This window comes from Rhinopithecus bieti, unplaced genomic scaffold, assembly GCF_001698545.2.
Source record: "Rhinopithecus bieti isolate Rb0 unplaced genomic scaffold, ASM169854v2 scaffold_17826, whole genome shotgun sequence".
In the NCBI taxonomy this organism is placed as follows: Eukaryota; Metazoa; Chordata; class Mammalia; order Primates; family Cercopithecidae; genus Rhinopithecus; species Rhinopithecus bieti.
The window spans coordinates 1,371,538-1,377,843 of NW_016809016.1; the positions used below are offsets into that span (position 1 = coordinate 1,371,538).

Consider the following 6,306-nt stretch of genomic DNA (forward strand, 5'->3'; position numbering starts at 1 on the left):
CAGGCTGGAGTGCAGTGGCCGGATCTCAGCTCACTGCAAGCTCCGCCTCCCGGGTTTACGCCATTCTCCTGCCTCAGCCTCCCGAGTAGCTGGGACTACAGGCGCCCGCCACCTCGCCCGGCTAGTTTTTTGTATTTTTTAGTAGAGACGGGGTTTCACTGTGTTAGCCAGGATGTTCTCGATCTCCTGACCTCGTGATCCGCCCGTCTCGGCCTCCCAAAGTGCTGGGATTACAGGCTTGAGCGACCGCACCCGGCCTTCTTTTCCTTTTTTTGAGACAAGATCTCTCTCTGTCACCTAGGCTGGAGTGCAGGGTATGATCATAGCTTACTGGAGCTTTGATTTCCTAGGTTCAAGTGATCCTCCTGCATTAGCCTCCCAAGTATAGGACAGACATACGCCAGCCCCAGGCTGAGTTATGCTGATTTTTTTTTTTGTTTGTCAAGATGGGGTTCTCTCTGTGTTGCCCAGACTGGTCTTGAACTCCTAGCCTCAAACAGTCCTATCATCGTGGCCTCCCAAAGTGCTGAGATTACTGGTGTAAGCCAGTGTGCCCAGCTGTCACTTATTTTTATTGTCTAAAAATTTTCTTTTTTTACCATGAAATGCAATACCAGGCAGAACCATAATGGCTATACCCAATCCTAGGGGTCAGGCTCTGGGTGCAGGGAGTTGGACATGGGATGTTCACTGCACCCCCATGCTCTGAGGCAACTTCCTGTGATGTCGTCATCAATCTGTAGGGCTTCCCAGAACATGGTTGGAAAATGTCTGCTTCCATTCAAGACTTTTATTTTATGGCCAGGCAGACAAGTCTGTAGGTGTGAATGACCTGAGTCACTTGGCCGTGTAACTGAAGGGCCAGGTCTTCCAACATCTACCCCTGTTCTCATGAATAAGACCAGCCTCTCTCGTGCCTTCCCGTGATGAATATTTTCCATTGTGCACTCGCCTTGTAGACTGGGAGGCAGCAGCCCCAAACCTGCCTCTCCTTCCTGTGTTTCTTCCTCTTTGTCTTCCATGTTCCCGGTGGTCCCTGGACTCAACCTCATTCGTCTCGGCATTTCCTATACACTTGTGGAGCATTTCTGGCACCCTTGCTGATCACTTTTGTGCAGCAGGAGGGGATGGTTTCCCCTGGTGCTGCCCCTAGTGGCTTGGTGGTAACTCAGTGATAATTGTTTACCAGAAGCCAGCCTCAGTCGTGAATTCCTTCCAAACATCAACTTATTTGATCCCTGCAACACGCAACAATGTGATCATGATTCCCAGTCTTCTGATGGGAGAAGTGGGGCTCAAAGAGGCAAAAATAGTTTGATCACAGTTTTATAGGGTGGAGGCCTAGATTGAAGCTCAGGTTTATCTTGTTCCCGAGCTTGAGCCCTTCACCGCCAGCATTGAGTGGATGGGTCCAGCGTTGCCCGCCTGTTTTTGAGCTCACATTTTTGTGTGAGGGTGGAGGGCAACTCATTTTTCACAAGCCTTTTGAAGTTCTTGAGAGGTTACTGCCTGCAGCCAAGGGGCAGCTAATGGGTGTAATTGATTTATGCTTCTTAAAATGTTTTGCAGAATTTTTAGTAGCTTTTGATGTTGGCATGTAGTCACTTGGTGGCTGGGGATTAGGTGTTATTTTGAGAGAAAGATGCAGAGTTGAGAAGAATGAACACTTTTCCATTAGTCTTCCACACTGGATCCTAAGTTCCATGAGAACATGGACCACGTCTATGATGTTCAGATTACACCCCTCTACTGCCTTGGAGTGTCCAGCATATGGTAGATGCTCAATATATGCTTTTCTCCCCTAGTAAATAAATGGGATAACTTGAAGAAAGATTTTATGATGTTTATGGATGAAAGAGGGATAAACTATGGAATGGAGAAATTATAATATGGAGGTTGGCAAACCATGGCCATGGGCCAAATCTGGCCCACCATTTGTTTTTATAAATAAAGTTTTATTGGAATACAGCCACATTTGTTTATGTATTGTCTGTGGCTGTGTTTGCATGACAAGGGCAGAGTTGAGTAGTTGCAACAGAGACCGTGTGGCCTTCAAAGCCTGCAATATTTACCATCTGGGTCTTCACAAAAACGTTTGCTGACCGTTGAATTATAATAATGCCAGTTCTACTGAAAGAAATGTGGAAAATACTCATAATAGCACAAAGGCCTGCAAACAGATCTTTGTTGGAATAGGAAGAACAGATTCTGCCAGGGGACCTGCCTGTGTTCCCTCACTGTGCCTTCTACAGCTGGGCTAAAGCTTCTAGAACATTCCTGAAAGCAGATGGGCTCCCTAGAAGGAAGCAGTGGGTTCTTGCAGAGGCCTTGGCAGGTGGAGGAGTTCTTGGGGTCAGTAAGTTTGCATCTGGATGACATTAGGACTCTAGCATCTGCTCATAGTTCTTCAAAAGTGGCCTTTGGCCAGAGTGAAGACAGGAATCTCCCTGCCTGCTTTCCCAGCCACCTGGCCCTGAGGGACGGTCTTACCTGTGGAAGACTGCAAAGGCAGAACCATGCTGAAAGGAGGTGTTAGCAGCCATCCTGCTAGAGGAAACTGATGCCACCTCTGGTCCCGGATGTTTGGTGCTCCCTTCTGCCCTGGTAGGCATTTGGATCTGGACCCTGCGTCTCAGAGGGATGGCTGAGCAATAAAGCATTTCCTGAAGTCAGTGTAGATGAAGCACTGGTGAGCTGTTGGGATGTCAAACAGAGCATCTCCCGCGAGGAACTCACCTAGTGAGGTCTAGCTCCTAGCTGGACCATAAGCATGTCAAGCCTGGACCAGGGAGCCCCTGCCTTGGCCAACTTCTCCACCTGCCATACCCCTGGGTGGCTTATTTGCACTTAGGATCAGGATGAGATCAGGGTTCTTAACTTGCCATAGAGACCCAGCAGAGTCTGCTTTCTTCCTCCCTCTTACTCTCACCTCTCAACGTGCCCCAGTCCCTCTTGGCTTCAGGCACGTGGTCTTTCTCTGTTCCTCATGCTGACCGCTGACCACACTCCTCCTTGGTTCAGAGCATTTGCACATTCTATTCCCTCTAACTGGAACTCCCTTCTCCCTGAGCTCCCCCTGCATGGCCTGTTCCAGTCAGTGGCAGCTCTTCCTTCTATTCTGAATGTCAGTTCCTCCGAGAAGCCTTCCCTGACTGCCAAGACCAGGTTGGCTACCTTGAACACACCAGGGCGAGTGTCGTTCCTTTTATCTAGAGCACTTATCTCAGTTTGCCATTCATGTTGGTTGGTGACATTATGTATTAGAAGCTGGCTCTCCCCCTGGACTGTGTGCTTCGTGGGCATGAGGGCCGCATTTGTTTTTATTCACCATGACACCTCTGGTGTCTCCTGCAGTGCCTGGCATGTGATGAGCACTTGATAAGTATTTGTTGAATGAATGATCAAGTTCTATCTTTGGTCTTGGTTCTGAGAGAGTAACTATGGCTGCCTGGAGTGTTATATTGAAAAGAAGAAGAAGAATATCAATTTGCCAAGTGCCTCTGGGTAAATTCTGTGCTATGCATTTTTGGTTGATCTGGGCTGATTAGGGGTGGGTGTTGTGTTGATTAGCAGTGTCTGGCTTGGATGAGGGAAGGGTGAGAAAGGCAAGAAGGAGATGGTTAATGAGCTTTCGGAGAGCACCGTCTGATATACCTCACTGACCTCCTAGGACAAACAGACATTTTGCTCTACTCAGGTATTGAAGTTTTTACTGGTCACCTTCACCTCCCAATCTTCCAGCAACATGCACACTACTGCTATCCTGTAACTCAGTTGTTGCCCTTTGTGTACTTTGGAATTGAGTATGCAGTGTGGTGATGGGCGCACCCACCCCACGCAGCTGGGTGAGAGAAGGGAGGGGGCTGCTCTGCTTACCTGGGTGCAAAGTTTGAGGCTAACGTGGCTCCGCAGGTGAGGCTTGTCATCCAAGAGCAGGCAAGGCCAGGTGTGGTCTGGAATCAGAGGTCAAGAGGGCAGGACCCTTCTGTAGAGGTCCTGGTAGCCGGCAGGACTCAGAGGAGCCTGTACCCAGGAATAGCTGTGGAGAAGACCCTGACCAGCAGGTGCGGTTCTGGGAGGGGCTGGGTCACTTTGTCCCTCTCCTTGAGCCAGAGTATGATGCATGGTAACCAGAACGGTCCCTAGAGCACCCCACAGGGAGGCCCTGTGGCCTGAACCAGCACAGGGTGATGGGGATACCTGCTGTAAGGGCAGAGTGGCTGGGTGGTCATCAACTCAAATGGGCACCAGGTTTGGTCTAGTGCACATTAGAGGAAGTCCAGGGAGCAATGAGGAGGTTGGCAGTTCTAGTCCAATCCTGAATCTGGGGATAAGCCTGAGGCTTTCCGGGTTCATTCATTCATCTAGCATTGACTGTACCTCTGACAAGCTGTGGGGTTCACAGTCAAAAGAAAGACAGAGCCTCTGCATCAAGGAGGCCACAGTCTAGTTGGGGAGGTAAATCAATATTTAAAATATAGTGCTATTCACATATATTTATCTGTTGATAAAAGGAAACTTTGTAAATACAAAAGAATATAAAGAAGATAGTTAACACTAATCCTGCTCCCTGGAGATAACATTCTTGTTAACATCCCCGCCTCTCTTTTTGCCCAGGTGTGGGTGTATATGCATATTCTACATGGTTGAGATAATTCTGTTAATGGCGTTTCCTATTTTTGTTAACATTTCCTTATCTTTTTTCCTAGGTTCGTGTGTGTATATATATTCCACATGACTGAGCTAATACTCTAATAAACTTTTACATCAAGATATATCAGTTATGGACTTAGTGGCTTAAAGCAATAAAAACTGATTATTTCTTAGGCTTCTGTGGGTGAGTGCTGTTGATTTCATCTGGGCTCACTCATGCAGCTGGGAGGGAAAGTCCAAGATGGCCTCACACACGTTTCTGGTGTGCAGTGCTGGCTGTTGGCTGTGGCATTTTGTGTCTACTCATCCTCCAGTAGGCCAGGCTAGCTTCCTGATAAATTGTGGCCTTACCTGTCCACAAGGTCTTACTCTGTCACCCAGGCTGGAATGCAGTGGTGTGATCATAGCCCACTGCAGCCTTGCCTTCCTGGGCTCAAGCGATCTTCTAGCCTCAGCCTCCCGAGTAGCTGGGAGTACAGGCGTGAGCCACCACACCCAGCTAATTTTTAATTTTTTTGTAGAGATGGGGTGTCACTATGTTGCCCAGGCTGGTCTCAAACTCCTGGCCTCAAATAGTCCTCCTGCCTTGGTTTCCCAGAGTGCTGGATTATAGACGTGAGCCCCTGTGTCCAGCCCTGTCTGCTTTTCCTAATGGTATTTCTGAGATCTTTATATATTTCTTGATTATTTTTACGATTTTAGTTTGTGCCAGTTAATTTTTTTCTATTTTATGCACTTTTGTATTTCTTCTAAAAATGGGATATATGTGCAGATACATTTGCTTTTCTGAGCAAAATATTATTTTGAACATGGGATATCTTTCAACGAAAAATGAGATGGCTGTCTACCTCTGTCTTGTCTTCTTGTGAGGTTTTATAGTTTTGTTTGTGTGTGTGTGTGTGTGTGTGTGTGTGTGTGTGTTTAGGCCTTCTGACTTTTGGAACCTCTTGGAATTCTCAAAATCAACCCAAACTCTGATTCCTCTATTGTGAAATGGGGGTTTGTTTTGCACTCCACATTTCTGTGTAATTGCCCCAATTATGCAATAATTCTGCTATTTGGCACTGATACTTGATGCTACTTTGTATCAGATTTTATCTCCTAGTATACACAGGGATGTTTTCAGGCTTGCTTTCTTGCTCAGTTGATTGATTTTTCCTGTCCTAATGCTATACAAGGATAGCGGCTTTATATTCTATTTTAGTATGTTATTGTGGAAGTACCTTCTCATTATTTTTCTTTTTAAAAAATCTCTTGGCTGTTTTTGTGTAATTCTCCTGGAGGTACTTGAGAACCATTTTGTAAAGTTCTGAAAATGAACTCATTGGGACTTTGATTGCAACTGCATTACATTTATCGATCAGTTTGTTGCAAACCAACAGCTTTAATGTATGAAGAATTCCCCCATCCAGAAACATTGTGCATACAGCTCCACTCATTTCAACCCTTTAAAATATCTCAGTAGAATTTTGTGGTTTATCTTCTTGTAGTTTTCCAGTATTTCTCATGAAAGTTAACATTTGCAATTCAGTGTTTTTTTGGTTGTTTTTTGGAATGTGCTCATTTTCCCCATGATATGTTACGGTTGGTCATTTTAAATACAGGAATTGAATTAATTTAAAAAATATTTTATTTTATTTATTTATTTTTTTT

The 6,306-nt window shown here is 45.9% G+C and overlaps 1 protein-coding gene across 2 annotated transcripts in view; it reads left to right on the forward strand.

Moving 5' to 3' along the window:
* CDYL2 (chromodomain Y like 2) overlaps nt 1-6,306 on the forward strand; it is a 150,855-nt gene that overhangs the window by 37,765 nt on the left and 106,784 nt on the right. Inside the window, exon 1 of one of the 2 annotated variants that reach the window (XM_017888222.1) lies at nt 4,833-4,837. The exons of the other annotated variant lie outside the window; for it this stretch is intronic. The gene's annotated coding sequence lies outside the window, so the exon portion shown is untranslated. Of the gene's footprint in view, nt 1-4,832; nt 4,838-6,306 lie in introns of those variants that run through there. 2 annotated transcript variants of the gene reach the window in all.